Raw genomic sequence first — 17,808 nt, forward strand, 5'->3', positions numbered from 1 at the left:
CAAATGGTGTATTGAGTAATTTCTATTAGATATTTGTGAATTATCATTTCAATTACTGATGAAATTTTACTAATAACCCACAGCTACCCTCACTGAGGTATACATTAATCAGTAAATAAAGAGGACTTATTCACACGTGGAAAATAAAATTTTATCTCACAATGTAAAAATCACAGGGGTCTAACTAGTGATTTGGCTTTGCTCAAGTTTCAGGCCAAGAAGTCAATTACTACAGATCAGAAAGATCCAAGTTTAAAGTTTGTGCATAGGGTAACCTGGCTAGTTTGAACTGAGTCTAAAGCAGTACTTAAAATATCAGTAACAAATCAACTCATCAGATTCAGTTGCATTTTTTTTCATATTTCTTATTTTTTCTTGTACCTACAACTGTTCCTTGACTATAGAAAGGACTTCGTCTTTGAATGCACCAATGAATGCTTTCAACTGCATAGTAAAACAGGCATACAAAAGGTCTTTTATTAGTCTATTGGCTGGAGTGATTAATTACTATAAAAGTTGATATATTTCTTTTGAAAAACTTGATATGGTTATAGTTACAACATTTTACATGTTTTTAATCAATTAAACTGATAAGTACGAAATCTTTTATAATAAGGATTTGATAAATCTTTTAAAATCTTACAAGTAAAGCCAGGTGTGGTGGCATGCATCTTTAATCTCAGAACTGGGGAGGCAGAGGTAGGAGGATAGCTGTGCATTCGAGGCCACCCTGAGACTCCATAGTGAATTCTAGGTCAGCCTGGGCCAGAATGAGACCCTACCTTGAAAATCCAAAAACAAAAAACAACAACAACAAATATATATATATTACAGGTATACAGTTATTGGTTAATTAAGTAGCATATAAAATGAAAATTGTACTTTTAATTTTATATAATTCAAATGCTATCATCTAGAAATTTCTTTCTGATTATAATTAGAAATTTGGTTAAGGTATGCTGCTTAGGAAAAACTCTCTGATAAGTATAATTTTTTCACCTGGCTTTAAATTTCAAGGAGATGCATGCCCTTTGGATCCTGTGGAAATTCCAAAGCTATATTAAGATAAAGATGTAGAATAAGGTGGCTTTATTAAGGACAGATAAACTCTGTTTATGCATTTCTATAAACTTAATTTATTAGTTGATATTCAAATAATTCATCTTCTTTTTCTTCAATAGTATGTATTTTAGATGTAAAGTTATTTCTTTTTAATTTTTAGGATTTTATGTGATTTTTCCTTTCTTGTAAATTTTATGAAAATTTAAATGGTCAGCTATTATCTATTTATTTATTGGTTTTTCAAGGTAGAGTCTCACTCTAGCTCAGGCTGACTTGGAATTCACTGTGTAGTCTCAGGGAGGCCTTGAACACACAGTAATCCTCTTACTTCTGCCTCCTGAGTACTAGGTTTAAAGTCGTGCACCACCATGCCCAGCTCAAGGTCAGCTATTTTTAAATAATTCACTAAAAATCCTTTTTCATTTTCAAATGACTTTCAGTAGTTAATTCAGTAAGGGAAAGGAGCGCTCTCTCAGTCATGACAGTAATTGACTGGGGTTCGCTTTCTTCCTGGAGAGAACACAGAAGCTGAGGGCTTGGTTCTTGTAAATGGAATGGAAATATTGGCCACTTTGTTGTTGTTGTTATTTGAGGGTTTTTGTTTTGTTTTTGCTTTTTTGTTTGTTTTTGTTTTTCAAAGAAGGGCCATGGCCTAGTCTAGGCTGACCTGGAATTCACAATGTAGTCTCAGGTCAGGTTTACCTCAGACTCACAATGATCCTCCTACCTCAGGATCCCAAATACTGGGATTAAAGACATGCACCACCAAGCCTGGCCCTTGGCAGCTTTCTTAATGCTCCTTAGCAATACAGCTTTCTTACAAAGGCTTCTGTTTCCAGTGTTTACCTGATAGACATGACAATATTGATTGGAATCAAACTGGATTTACATAGGCTTGGTTCAATCATGAATTAATCACATTTGTTCTTTATGGTCTATCCTCCTCATGTTTCCAAGGAATACATATTATATATAGATTGATATTTGCAGACTCTTTTTCAAAACTATGATTTCTATGACATTTCAACCAAATTCTCATAACTATATGATTAGAATAGAACTTAACCTACCATTTGGCTTACACTGATTAATAGATCTGATATGATACACTAAATATTCCTGAAATACTGAAATATTTCAGCTTGTATTTAATGGTGTGGAAATATATGTTTGAAGAAGTAATTGAAGAAGTGAAAACTTCTGGTGTGATGCTAAAGCAATACCAAGTCCCTACTTTTTATAAATGATTTCAAATAATGGTTTTGATGAAGTAACATTTGGATAATTGGATTTCTATTACCCTCCTCTAATGCTTGTGAAAGCAAAACATTTGCTACTATAAAGTTCTGTTACCATCAGCCTGCATTCTGAATGTCAGAACACTGTACCTGAAGTGCCCATCCCTCACCACTCATTAAAGCGCAACATGAAACAATATCTGAGACTAACTGTGGAAATATTAGGATGGGTAATGACTAAAAATATTCCATAGAAATTTATTGTAATACTTTCTCAAGAAACAATGACTATCCACTGAAAAGAAAAGACACATCAGCCAAGGAACTTAGAATAAATAATTTTTCCAACTATCTTATCGTTATGGCAAATACTGCTTCTGTGTGACACCATGAGTAACATTTTTACTTCTTATCTACTGGACTTCATCAATCTCCTCTAACATGAAATAATGATTCCTTCTGGAATTTAAATGTACTTGTCAAGACAAGTATTATTTACCAAATGAGTCTCAGAAGACTAAAGATCATTTTTCAAAGCATTAGTTATCCTCCTTCCTTAAATTTTAATGCTATATACATCACACCAATCCTCATATAATTTCTACTAATTCTTTAAAATGCATTTCAGAAATTAAATTAAGGACAATTTTTTATTTCAACCTGGGAACTTCTAACAGTGTGTTTGATAAATAAAACTCCAAACATAGAACATATTTTGTTAGGAAAAGAAAAAATACACATATATTTTCCAAACTTTACCCATTAATATTAAAGAATTTTCTTTATATTCTTAAATATTCTGATATTTTACACTTTTAATTAATTAAAATCTTGACAATTAAAAGACTACAGAACCTGACAAAATAACTAGCAGTGTATTAATGGTTTCTAATACAATACAACAAAATTTATAATTTGATTTCAACACTCCACAAAGGTAATTACTGTAGTTTTTTGAGTCTTCCAAATGGATCGTTCATTCAATATAAGCACTATACAATTTTGGTATTAATATTCAAGTCAATTTAAATGGTGAAGTGTTTATCAGATGGTTCTTCCAAGCAACAGATATAAATCCAGAACAGAGCCGATCTTCTCTCTATTAAATCGCTATGAGCAACGATAGAGACTCCCTGGCCTTAAAATCAAGACTTGTTAATATTCCTTTATACTTAAACCTTCTCACACAGCAAAAAAGCTTTTTAGCAATCCAATATCCTAAAGAGCAATAAACCCAGGAGGAATTAATGATGCAACATTTCAGGTTTGATTTTTATCTGACAGAATCTCCCTATAAACAGCACTCTATCTTTAAATTAATTCACATTCAGTTTCTGTTTATGATGCATGCACCTTTCTATTTATTTTTCATATTTATTTATCCTTAGATGAAAACAATTGCATCTACTTATGGGGTATGATGTGATCATTTTGTTTCTAAATTTGTTTTGTTGTAAGTATTATACTTTGTAGCCAAAGATAAGGAATCCCCTTGGTTACACCCTATTTAAACATAAAAGTGACAGCTTTTGATCTTTGTATACATTTTGATGAAATTCAGTTGAGGTAACTAGCATATTTATTGTCTCATTTATCTATCCCTATTTATGCAGATATGGCCATGCATGTCTTTGTGGGCCTGAATCATTTTACATAGCATAATGTCCTTATGTTCCCTCTATATTCTCAAAAAAGACATACTTTTATTTGAGATATATGACCCTCCCCCACAATGGCACTGTTTGATCATACAGTAATTCTGTTTTTAGTTTTTGGAGTAACTGCCATTATATTTTCCAAAATGAGTCTAGTAATTTTCATTCCCACCAGTAGTATTCAGGAGATTTTTTTCTTCATATATTCCTATTTGTCATCATTTATCTTATTATGATAGTTATTCTAACAGGTGTGAAGTGATAGATTATGGTGGTTGAATATGCATGGTTAGAGATAGTGATTTTTTATCAAATATCTTTTGACTATTTGTATCTCAGTTTCTGAGTATTATCTATTCAAATATGTCACCTCACTTTTAGTGACATTTATTTTACCTGTAGTTCAGTTAATTGAATACCTTATATGCTTACCTTATCACTCTATTATAAATTTTATTATTTAAAGTTATGTCCTCCAAGGCTATTATTTGTTTTTTTTATTGTTTGCTTTGACATGTAGAGTTTATTTTTACTTCGACACAATCCCATCTATTTTGTTTCCTATGTTCTTGTGATCCTCTGCCACATCCTCTCAAATGTTCAGTTTTTACACTTGAGCCCTCAGTTTGACCCACTTATAGTTAATTTTTGTAAATAGTGTAAAATCAGATTCAAATTATATTCTTCTCTAAGGGAATGTCCAATTTACCCAACAGTATTGAAGAAGCAGTTCTTTCCCCATTGTGTGTTTCTGACACAGTGTTTACAATATCAATAGCTTGTAAATATTTCAGTTTACTTCTTGTTCCATTTGTTGATGTAACTGTTTATGCCAGTATCATGATGTTTGCATTACAGCCACTTTGTATTATGAAATCATTGAGTGGGATGCATTTGGTTTTATTATTTTTGTGCAATATTGTGTTCAGTACTCAGTCTTTTTTGGTTATAAACAGATTATAGTTTTTCTTTGTTACATATTTTTTTGTGAAAAATGAAATGACTGTTGACAGGAATTAAAGATTTAATTAATATGTAATATAAATACATCTGTGAGTTTGGAACTGGGTGAGATTTTAGACATCAACAATCAAACTTACTCTGTTTCTTTTCTTGCTAGAAAAAAAAAAAAAAAAGAATAAAATAGGTTACACAGGCATGTTGAAGTACCATAGCAAATGAGTGATGGAGAGCAGGAACCGGGCTGAAAGCTTTGTCTGTTCTCATGCCATTTGGGTGCACACTAAATCATTTGTAAGTTAATAAGTTGAAATTTTACTATTTTGTTCAGATTTTTACTTTGAGAATTCTCTTAATATATGAACCTGTAGAAAAATTATACTTTTGTGGCAATAACTCTCATATATTATGACTTTTAGCATTTGTCCACCAAATATTTTAAAATTTTGTTATTCATACCTATTTCCCTTCTAGTCACATGTAATAAATTGGGAAGATACTTTTTTAATTTTTAAGTTTATAGTAGGAACATAAATGGAAATTATTATATTGATGGTCTTTATCTTATACAATTTTTTTAAATTTGTTTTTATTTATTTATTTATTTGAGAGCGACAGACACAGAGAGAAAGACAGATAGAGGGAGAGAGAGAGAATGGGCACGCCAGGGCTTCCAGCCTCTGCAAATGAACTCCAGATACGTGCGCCCCCTTGTGCATCTGGCTAACGTGGGACCTGGGGAACCGAGCCTCGAACCGGGGTCCTTAGGCTTCACAGGCAAGTGCTTAGCTGCTAAGCCATCTCTCCAGCCCTATCTTATACAATTTGAAATATAAAATAAGTAATAAAATATAAATCTAAAATTCTTAAAAATTAATGCAAACATAAACATATATGCATATGTTTATCTTTTTGCTGTAATCTATCCATCATTTAAAATGCACTGTAGCCTACAGTCAATAAGAACTAACATTAAGATCAAAATTATGATTTTCTTCATAGAAATGATTCTTATATCAATTTAATTTCACATCGTAGTTTTTATAGATATCAACAATAAATATACAAGATATTACTGTTATTGAAATAGAAATTATGCCACTGTAAATAACATAAACACCTTCTGTTTTAGCATCATTCTTCCATGTTACACTAAATTGAAAGCTTCTCCTCTGACTCTAATTAAGCATTATTTATTGAAGTATCAATAAATAATTAGCTAGAATTCAGAACTGCGAAAAGTATCCATAGTTTTATGCTAAATAAATGTTGTCAACAAATGCAAGCATGTTTATTGAATAATAGTTCTCAAATTTCAACATGTTTTAGGTGCACCCAGGTTTAAGGTACCTGCCTATTTTCCATGTCATACTATTGTTGGAAGACTACTACCTTGCATGTTTCTCCTCCATTAGACAATATGTACTTTCTCTTTTGATTACTGCCTGAGAATGAAACTTTAAAAAAAGTATAGAATTAGAAAATGGTTAGGCTGACATACGCATGTGTTGTAACAATTCATACAGTTAAATAGTTTTCACATGTGACATTTTCTTAGATTTTAAACTATCTAACAATTTCCTCCTTTTTGAATGCGTAAGATTATGAGACTGGAAATACAAACAGTTTGATATTTACATTTAATTGTTGACAGTTAATTGTTGGGGCCTCTATTCTATTATCCTTTTTGTATGTAGTTTAACCAGTAATTAATAATGCATTATAGACTTCTGGATAAGGTGGCAGCATAGGAGTCACACCAAACCAGCCTAGGGAGGGATTTAAGCAAAACCCCAGCAAAATACACTGTTCTTCTGAAAAGTGCAGAATAAGCCGGAGAGAGCAAGGTCCACCAGAAAAGCGGACAACGGCCAGTCTCACTGAGGTGCTCGCCCCATCTGTGCCGTCCATGCACCCGCCCGACACTGCTCTGCCAGGTGTGCCAAACGAAGGCAGCAGCAGAGACCAAATAAGGGAACTTTTCCACTTCATCAGCCTCCTTGCAAAGTGAAAAAATCTGAAGGCATGACAGCTGAGGTAAACCAAAGAGTTACAGGTGGAACTGGGTGAGCAACTCCAAATCAGAACTCTCCCATCCCCCACCATCAAAACCACGAACCTCCCACATTCAGTCCCCAGTGGCAGTGCAGCCAGCACAGCTGATCAGAGCTTCAGCTCCACAGCACAACACCAAGGGATCAAGGTTGGGCATTCAGAATTGGTGAGATTTGAAGGCACCCCAAATGGTAATGAGACCAACTGACAAAAAAAAAACAAAAAACAAAAAACAAAAAACATAGGCCTACATTGGAAGAGCTAATCGCTAATCTCTCTTTCCTTGTCAGGGCAGGTTATGGGTTATATATTCTTGGTTGGCTTAAGGATTTTCAAATAACCTGATTTGGGGGTTGAATATTGTTGCCTTTGATGCGTTAATATTTATAGCGCCCTTGTCTTTTGCTTCTATTATTACTGGGGGCAGAGTCTAATTCAGATCCCAGTTGATCTGGAACCCAATTTGAAACAGAAATCTCTACATCCCAGCTGAGAAGATTAAAGGTCTAGAACAACACACACCCTTAGGGATTTATAAGACTATCTGTTTGTTTAATCCCTACAATTGCATACTTTGTGCTGGTTTCTTTTTATTGTGCATTTTGCTTGGTTGAAGTCTAGAATTTTCCAGTAAATTGTTCCACCAAGTCCACTAGAATACTTGCTTAACAAGCCGACACAACACCTAGGATTACTGCTGTAGCTTGATTGGTGGATAAGAGCTACACCTGGCACCTTGAACTCATATTCTGTGGGTATATAGAGGTGAATAAAAACATCTGGGAACATTGCAGCTAAGTAGAGAACCCAAGCATCTATCAATTCAGGATGCAACAGTTGCTACATTATAATACAAGAAACTCAAGGAATCAAGATAATACAGTCCCACCAAAAATTATAAATCCATCAGAAATGATGTTGAATGAGACTGTTTTAGATGAAATGCCTGACAAAGATTTAAAGAAAATGATAGTATCTATGCTTGACGAAATCAGAGAAGAAATGAAGGGAATTAAAAATGAAAACAAAGGAATAAAACAAGTAAACAAACTTCTGAAGATAATATAGGAAACCAGCTTAATGAAATAAGGAGGTCATTACAATACATGAGTAAGGAAATAGAAATACAGAAGAAAATCCAGGCTGAAATCCTAGCTCTTAAGAATACAGTCAGTGGGGCTGGAGAGATGGCTTAGGGGTTAAGTGCTTGCCTGTGAAGCCTAAGGACCCCGGTTCGAGGCTTGGTTCCCCAGGTCCCACGTTAGCCAGATGCACAAGGGGGAGCATGCGTCTGAAGTTTGTTTGCAGAGACTGGAAGCCCTGGCGTGCCCATTCTCTCTCTCTCCCTCTATCTGTCTTTCTCTCTGTGTCTGTCTTTCTCAAATAAATAAATAAAAAATTTAAGAAAATTTAAGAATACAGTCAGTGAAATTAAAAACTGTGGAAAATCTCACAGTAAAATGGATGAAGGAGAGAAAAGAATATCTAAACTAGAAGATCAAGTGGCAGACCTAATACAGTTCAACAAAGAGAAATACAAGCTAATAGCAAGGGATGAATGAGAATTTCAAGATACCATGATACTATGAAAAGATCAAACATAAGAATTCAAAGTATAACAGAAGGAGAAGAATTTTAATCCAGATTCTTAGTAGGTGTTTTCAACAAAATCATATAAGAAAATATCCCCAAATTGGGAAAGAAATACTAGTGCAGATACAAGAAGATTTTAGAACACCAAACAGAAAAAACCTGGAAATAACCTCTATTGCCATGTTATAATTAAGCAACTAAACACACAAACCAAAGAAAATATTTTGAAAGCAGTTAGAGAGGAAAAGCAAATCACCTACAAGGGCAAGTCCATCAGAATAACTGCAGATTACTCAGCCCAAACATTGAAAGCCAGAAGGGATTGCAATCATACATTCCAAGTTCTGAAAGATAACAACTGTCAACCAAGATTAATTTATCCTTCAAAGCTATGTATCCAAATTGATGGAGAAATAATAGCAATCCACAACAAAAATAGGTTAAAGGCTGGGTGTGGTGGTGCACGATTTTAATCCTACACTAGGGAGGCAGAGTTAGGAGGAACATGGTGTGATTGAGGTCACCCTGAGAATACATAGTTAATTCTAGGTTATCCTGGACTAGAGTGAAACCTTAGCTCAATAAAAAGCAGGTGAAAGGAACTTAATGGCAACTAAACCAGCTCTAAAGAAAATATGTGAAGGAATTCTTAATGCAGAAGAGAAATTAACACAGGAAGACATAGGAAAAAATAACCCACACTCAATTAACAGTTAAATGAATAAAGGAAAAACAGGAAACACAACAAAATAAAAAATGGTGAGAATAAATGCATACCCTTCAATATTACTCTTAATATCAATAGATTCAATGCACCAACCAAAAGACATAGGCTTGCAGACTGGATTAAAAGGCAGGATTGAACTATTTGTTGCCTCCAGGCAACTCATCTCTCAATAAAAGATAGACACCGTCTTAGGGCAAAAGGATGAAAAATGGTATTTCAAGCAAATGAGCCTAGGAAATAAGCAGAGATTGATATCCTAATAACTGACAGGATAGACTTCAAACCAACATTAGTGAGGAAAGATAAAGAAGGTAATTTTTACTGAATAAAAAAACACTCCAACAGGAGAATATTACAATCCTAATCATATATGCACCTAACCTGGGGCTCCCAGTTTCATCAAACAAACACTATTAGACTTAAGATCATAGATAACATTAAATACAATTGTAGTGGGTGACTTGAAAACCCTACTCTCATCAATTGACAAGTCATCCTGGCAAAAAATAAACAGAGAGATATCTGAATTAAATGATGCCATGGAACAAATGGATGTAACAGATATCTACAGAACATTCCATCCAAATGCTGAAGAATATACATTTTTCTCAGAAGCACATGGAACATTCTCTAAAATAGATCATATATTAAGACACAAAGCAAATCTCCACAAATGTAGGATAATTGAAATAATCCCTTGTACTCTATCCAACTAAAGTGGGATTAAACTGCAAATCAGCAACAGGAAAAGCTGCAGAGCATATAGAAATTCATGGAGAATAAGCAGAATACTATTGAATGATCAATGGGTCATTGAAGAAATCAAAATGGAAATCAATAAATTAATAGAATCAAATGATCATGATAATACAACATGCCAAAAACTTTGGGACATAATGAAAACAGTCCTAAGAGGGGAATTTATAGCTCTAAGTGCCTATATTAAGAAATTAGATTTTTCTCTGTGGTGGTCTCCTTCCCCCTTGTGCTGGGATCTGGTTCATCAGGAAAACAGCACCCTTGCTTGTTTCATCAATTTTCCTTAGTTTCAGTCAGGGCCCTTTTGAGGTATGATGGGGTGGCTCTCTCCTTAGGATCTGCATCTATCTGAGAATGACCTTATCACTGAACTAGACCAAAAATGAACTGAACATGGCTCAGGGAAATTTTGCAGAAGAGGAGGCGGAAAGAATGTCAGAGCCACATATTGGGGCATGATATGCAGAGACATTTTCGTACCAATAACTGTGGGCTAACTCCATAATGCATGACCCATATACATCAACAAGGAGGGACCATTGGGGAGGGGGTAGGTCATGGATGAGCCTAATAATGGTACCACACTGCCTGTATTTGCTGAATAGAAAACTAATTACAAAAATAACATGAGAACCAAGTGAAAAGGAATCTAATAGTTCAGTGATAATATTTACTAATTTATTAAATTTAAATCTGCACACATGTGACTAACAGAGTATTTCAAAGGATTAAAGAGATATTAACAAGCTGAAAAAAAAAAAGAAATTAGAGTTCACAAATAAACAATTTAGTGACTCACCTTAAGCCATTGGAAAAAGCAATACAAACCAAGAATCAGTAGATGAGAAGAAATAATAAAGATTAGGCCAGAAATTAATTAAACAGAAACAAAAAAAACAATCCAATGAATCAATGAAACAAAGAGTTGGTTCTTTGAAAGGGTAAACAAGATTGACAAACCGTCAGCAAATCTGACCAGAAGAGACAAAAATTAATAAAATTAGAGATGAAAAAGGCACCATTACAACAAATACCAAAGAAATTCAGAAAACCATAAGGACATACTTTAAGCATATATATTCCTCTAAGTTTGAAAATCTGGAAGAAATGGATGATTTCCTTGATCTATATGACCTACTGAAATTAAATTAAGATGAGATAAACCATTTAAATAGACCTGTAACAAGTGCAGAGATCCAAGCAGTTATAAACAGTCTCCAAACCAAAGAAAGTCCAGGCCTAGATGGATTCACTGGTAAATTTTACCAGACCTTCATGGAATAACTAATACCACTGCCTCTTAAATTTTTCCATAAAATAGAAAAGGAAAGAATTCTACCAAACTCCTTCTATGAAGCCAGCATCATCCTCGTAGCAAAATAGACAAAGACAGAACATAAAAAGAAAATTACAGACCAATCTCTCTCATGAACATAGATGCAAAATTCTGAATAAAATATTGCCAAACATAATACAAGAATATATCAAAATTTATTCACCCCAGCTAAGTCAGCTTTATCCCAGGGATGCAGGGATGGTTCAACATACACTAATCCATAAAAGTTATACACCATATAAATGGTCTGAAGGACAAAAATCACATGATCATCTCAATAGCTGCAGAAAAGGCATTTGACAAAATCCAACATACTTTTATGATAAAAGTATTACAGAATTGGGGAATAGAAGGAACATATTTCAACATAATAAAGGCTATTTATGATAAACATAGAACCAACATACTACTAAATGGAGAAAAACTTGAAGCTTTTCCACTAAATTCAGGAAGAAAACAAGGGTGACTACTGTCCCCACTTTTATTTCATATAGTACTGGAAGTCTTAGCTATAGCAAAAATGCAAGAGACAGTCATAAAAGGGATGCAAATTGGAAAGGAAGAGATCAGATTATCACTATCTTCAGATGACATGATTCTATACATAAAAGATCCCAAAAACTCTTACCAGCAAACTATTAGAGCTGGTAAACACTTTTAGCAATGTAGCAGGATACAATATAAATAAATACACAGAAATCAGTAGCTTTCCTATATACTAAAAACAATCACGTGGAGGATGAAATCAGAGAATCTCTCCCATTCACAATTGCCTCAAAAAAAAAAAAAAAAGTACCTTGGAATAAAGTTAACCAAGAAAGTGAATGATCTCTACAATAAGAACTTTAAAACATTCAAGAAAAAATTTACAGAAGACACAAGGAAATGGAAAGACATCCCATGTGCTTGGATTGGAAGAATCAATATTATGAAAATGTCAATCTTACCAAAAGCAATCTACACATTTTATGCAATTCTCATTAAAATTCCAATGGCATTGTTCACAGAAATAGAAAAATCAATCCTAAAATTCATTTGGAAGCACCATACCTGATTTTGAGCTATATTACAAAGCCATAGTAACAAAAAGAGCATGCATGGTATTGGCACCAAGACAGATTTGTAGATCAATAGAACAGATTTATAGGACCCAGATGTTAATCCAGGCAGCTACAGCCATCTGATTTTAGCAAATATGCCAAAAGTATTCATTGGAGAAAACACAGCCTCCTCAACAAGTGGTGCTGGGAAAACTGGACATATATATATATATATATATATATATATATATATATATATATATATATGTATGTATATATATATATATATATATATACATATATATATATACATATATATATATATATATATATATATATATATATATATATACACATACATATATGAAAATAGATCTTTGTCTTTCTCCATGCACAGGAATCAAATCCAAGTGGATCAGGGACATTAATATCAGACCTGAAATTCTAAAATTGCTCTAGGAAAAGGTAGGGGAAACCCTTCAATATACTGGCATAGGTAATGACTTTCTAAATATAACCCCAGTTGCTCAGTAATAAAACCACTAATCAACCACTGGGATCTCATGAAATTACAAAGCTTTTGTACAATAAAGGACACTGGGAATAGAGCAAGGAGACAACCTACAGAATTGGAGAAAATCTTTCTCAGCTGCAAACCTGATAGTGGATTAATATACAGAATATACAAAGAACTTAAAATCAGAACAATAAGAAATCAAACAACCCAATTAAAAACTGGGCTATGGAACTAAATAGGGAGTTCTCAATAGAATTAAAAAAAAAAAGTGTTCTACATCTTTAGCTATCAGGGAAATGCAAATTAAAACTACCTTAATTCCATCTCTCACTTGTCAGAATGGCTACCATCAAGAAAAAAAATGACAATAAATATTAGGGAGGATGTGGTAAAAGGGAAACCCTTCTACTGTTGGTGGGAATGTAATCTGGTGCAGCCATTGTGGAAATCAGTGTGGACGTTCTTGAGACAGATAAAAATAGATTTACCATATGATCCAGCTATAGCACTCCTAGGCATATATCCTAATGATTCTTCTCACTACCTTAGAGATACTTGCACAACCATGGTCATTGCTGCTCTATTCACAATAGCTAGGAAATGGAACCAGCCTAGATGTCAATCCACAGATGAATGAATAATAAAGATGTGGTACATTTATACAATGGAGTTCAATTCCACAGTAAAAAAAAAAAAATGAAATTAGGAAAGTTGCAGTGAAATGGATGATCTAGAAAGGATTATACTAAGTGAGGTAACCCAGGCCCAGAAAGCTAAATGTCACATGTCATGATCCATAAGGGTAGAAAGCCTGCTCTTGTTTGGATAAAAGCATAAATTACTCACCAAATTGTCCTGAAACACTACACTTCATGTTCACATTCATATATTAAGGCTACTTTCACTTCTGGTTAGAGAAGCTTCTCTTTTCAGATGATGATAACCACTAAGATGACGCAAAAGGTAACATAGTGCTGAGAAGGATGGAGGAGTGTCCAGCACTTAAACATCGCACACCCTGCAATGCTCAGATTCCATTGCAGAAGAGGTGGCAGAAAGAATGTAAGAGCCAAAGGAAGGGTTGCACTCCTTACATACAATTGTCTGGACAGAAATTGGCCTCGATATCCAATACCTCACAGTGCCTAGCAATACCTATACATGATGCTCATAATAGGAGAAAAAGATGAAGAAATCAAATTAAAAGAGACACTCATGGAGAAAGGGAGGGGATATGATGGAGAGCAGAGTTATGAAGGGGAAAGCAAGAGAGGGGAAGGAAATGGTTTGTTTTCTGTAAGTATAGAAATTACCAATAAAAATATATATATAAATATTAAAAAATATAATAATGCATTATAAACAAACATCTCTTCAAAATTCAGTGTGTCTAGAAATAGGGCAAATACTATAGCAGCCTTCTGTCCTTTGGAACAATAATTGGTACACCTAAGTGGTCATTAGAATTCCTGGACAAAAACTATTATATGGCAAATTTCTGGGCCCTACCTTCAAGGTTCCTGAACCAGTAGACTGAGGTCCAAGTGTTTGTAATAGGGACAGTTTCTCAGGTGAAGCTGCTCCCCGCCCTCCCATCCATCCTATTGTCTAGTCCATGAGGTGCTTGCTGGGTATGTAAGGTATCTTGGGTAGATTCAGGTTAGGTGTTGTAGATGAGTGAGACTATGTGTCGATTTTTTTTCTGTGATTGGGTAAGTTCACTGAGAATGATCTGTTCCAGGTTCAACCATTTTTCCTCAAATTTCTTTGTGTCATTTTTTCTTAATGCTGTATAGAATTCCATTGTGTAGATATACCACATCTTTGTTATCCATTCTTCTAATGATGGACATCTGAGTTGATTCCAGCTTTTAGCTATTACGAATTGAGCCGCTACAAACATGGTTGAGCAAATCTCTCTGGCCTTTGGTTTGAAGGTTTTAGGGTAGATGCCCAGTAAGGGTATAACTGGGTCTGTTAGTATTTCTATAGTCAGCTTTTTTAGGAGTCTCCATAATGCTTTCCAGATGCAGGAAAGTAAAACTTGATCCACACATTTCACCATGCACTATACTCAAATCCAAATGGATCAAAGACCTCAACATAATACCAGAAACTCGAATACTACTGGAAGAAAAATTAGGAAGTACTTTCCATGATATAGGAATGGAAAAAGACTTCCTGAACAAAACCCCAGTTGCTCAAGTTCTTAAACAGTCACTCAACCAATGGGATCATATGAAACTGAAGAGTTTCTTTACAGACAAGCATATAATAAGGAAAGCCAATAGAATACCCTCAGAGTGGGAGAAAATATTTGCAGGTTATCCAACTGATAGAGGCCTTATTTCTAGAATTTACAAAGAACTCAAAAGTCTAAACAATAAGAAGACAAATACCCCACTCACAAAATGGTGTGCAGAGTTGAACAGGCAATTCACAGAGGAAGAAATACAAATGGCAAACACACACTTAAGAAAATGTTCATCATCCCTAATCATCAGAGAAATGCAAATTAAAACAACTATGAGATTCCACCTTACCCCAATAAGGACAGCCAACATCAAAAAGTCAAATGAAAATAAATGCTGGCGAGGATGTGGAGTAGCAGGGACACTCATTCACTGTTGGTGGGAATGCAGGATGGTACAACCACTCGGTTAAGAATTTTTTGATCCCAACATTCATATTCAGTCATCATACAATCACTTATAAATTCCAGCATTCCTTTAACCATGCTAAGTTTTGGCAATACCACAGTTTCTGCTTATAAACAGCTACGGAAGCCAGGTGTGGTGGTGCATGCCTTTAATCCCACCACTCGGGAGGCAGAGGTAAGAGGATCACCATGAGTTCAAGGCCACCCTGAGACTACATAGTGAATTACAGGTCAGCCTGGGCTAGAGTGAGACCCTACCTTGAAAAAACAAAAATAAATAAATAAATAATAAGAAGAAGCTAGGGAAATAAGCATGCATTCCAACAGAAAATGCTTAGTGCTAACATAAAGTCACATGGACAAGATACTAAGTTGTTTTGCCTTTTACATATATTTTTGGAAATATAATTTATAATATAAAGGAGATAGCAAAAGGATTGTATATAAACTTGATTTGTAGAAGTAGGCATAGAAGATGTCATGTAAATAGCCATCTCACACCCAAAGATTTTTAAGAGGACAGCTTCATAGGAATAAACAGTTGTTTAACATTTATTACAACCTGATTTTATGAATGACTAGAACTTATCAAGATTTTATTTTATTTTATCTTATTTTTGGAGAATTACTTTAGATTTTATGTTAGTAATTAGTGATGAAGTTACAAAAGAGAGATATTGCTCATTTTAGCATATAACTGTTAACACTTCCTACAGTGCTCTTGAGTAACCTGTTAGTTGTGCTCAATTGTATGTATAGTGAGATTTTGTGTGTTTTGCATGTAGTTCTCATAGTATGATGCCAATAGTCTCAGCAATAAAACAATCCCTTCAAGTGTCATTGTGTAGGGTTTCTATAATCCTAATGAAACCATACATTTAACCTAGACATGTCTATATATTAGTGGCAAAAGCTTATTATATTAAATAGTATTTTTATTTTTGAGAAACTATAAAACACACTCATTACAGATATCATTTCTAGCAATTGCTCTTCTTAAGTAACTATCCCTTTATATCTGAAAAAAAATGTGGATGATATATTTGTCCCTGAGTATCAAATAACTGAGATGAATTTACATGCTACGTTAAATGAACTGTGCAGCGACTATCACATGTAGGCTTTGGTCTAGTACATAGCTCTAATTTATATGACTCCACATTCATTTTGTGCTCCTTTTTTTTCATTTACTTGATTTTTCTTATTTTCATTTTTATGGTCAATAATAACTGATTACTTATGGGCTCTAAATGGAGATACATGATTATTATTCTCATATATCTCACAGCCTTTTTAAAAGAAAAGGACTTCACTCCAGCTGATATTAACCACTGATTGTGATTAACATAAATAACAAATAGCTCCAGAAGGTAATAGCAGAGTTTTTTAATGGGGAATATAAATCCTACTGAAACGCATAAATCTTTCTGAGGAGGACATAAATATTTATAGTAAACTAATAGAGAGTGAGAACAGTGCTCTAATGGAAACAATAAAAGATATTCCAATAACTCAATGGTTGATATATATATTTGTGTATAGCAAGTGTTGAAATTGTTATGATGTCAGATCTTCCCTGACTGATCTATAGATACAATGCTATTTTCATCAAAACTCTAGGAATTATCATGTAGCTATTGACAAGCCCATTGTAAATGCATATGGTATAGAAAATGACCTGGAATAATGAAAATGATGCTAAAGAAATATTGGGAGGATTGACACAGCTCAATTTCACCCCCCCCTTTTTTTTATAAATCTTCAATATTCTTCCCATTCTTTATTTAGCCTCAATTGGATCCTTGCTGTGTAATTTCTGATCAGAGCTCATTGAACACATTTCTAGATCTCTGCAGCTTTTCACTTGTCGGAACTCTGACCCCCCCAGATCTATCACATCAATTCAGGAACCTCCTCCCCTAGTTGTCCTTCCTTGTGCTTATAACCCTCTTTAAGTGGTAAGCCATAAAGCATACTTTGATTGGTATTTTTTTATCATGTGAGGACCACTATACACTGCTGTCTGAGGAACCACAGCTTGAAAACCAATTTTTTTAAAAAATGTGCTTTCTTTAGTTTCCAGTGTGAGACATAGGCAGGTTCATGTTGTTTTGTTTTACTTGGAAATGGAAGTCACCAGGATACTTTTGAAAATAAAGAGGACAGAGATCAATATTGTTTAATATATCCATTGTTTTTTTTTTTTT

General features: G+C 34.1%; 1 protein-coding gene across 1 annotated transcript in view; it reads left to right on the top strand.

The window, feature by feature from the left end:
- The window catches only part of Trdn (triadin), a 444,085-nt gene that overhangs the window by 378,012 nt on the left and 48,265 nt on the right, over window positions 1–17,808 (top strand). The window lies entirely within an intron of this gene.

The sequence above is a fragment of the Jaculus jaculus genome, chromosome 9, assembly GCF_020740685.1.
Source record: "Jaculus jaculus isolate mJacJac1 chromosome 9, mJacJac1.mat.Y.cur, whole genome shotgun sequence".
Lineage (NCBI taxonomy): Eukaryota > Metazoa > Chordata > Mammalia > Rodentia > Dipodidae > Jaculus > Jaculus jaculus.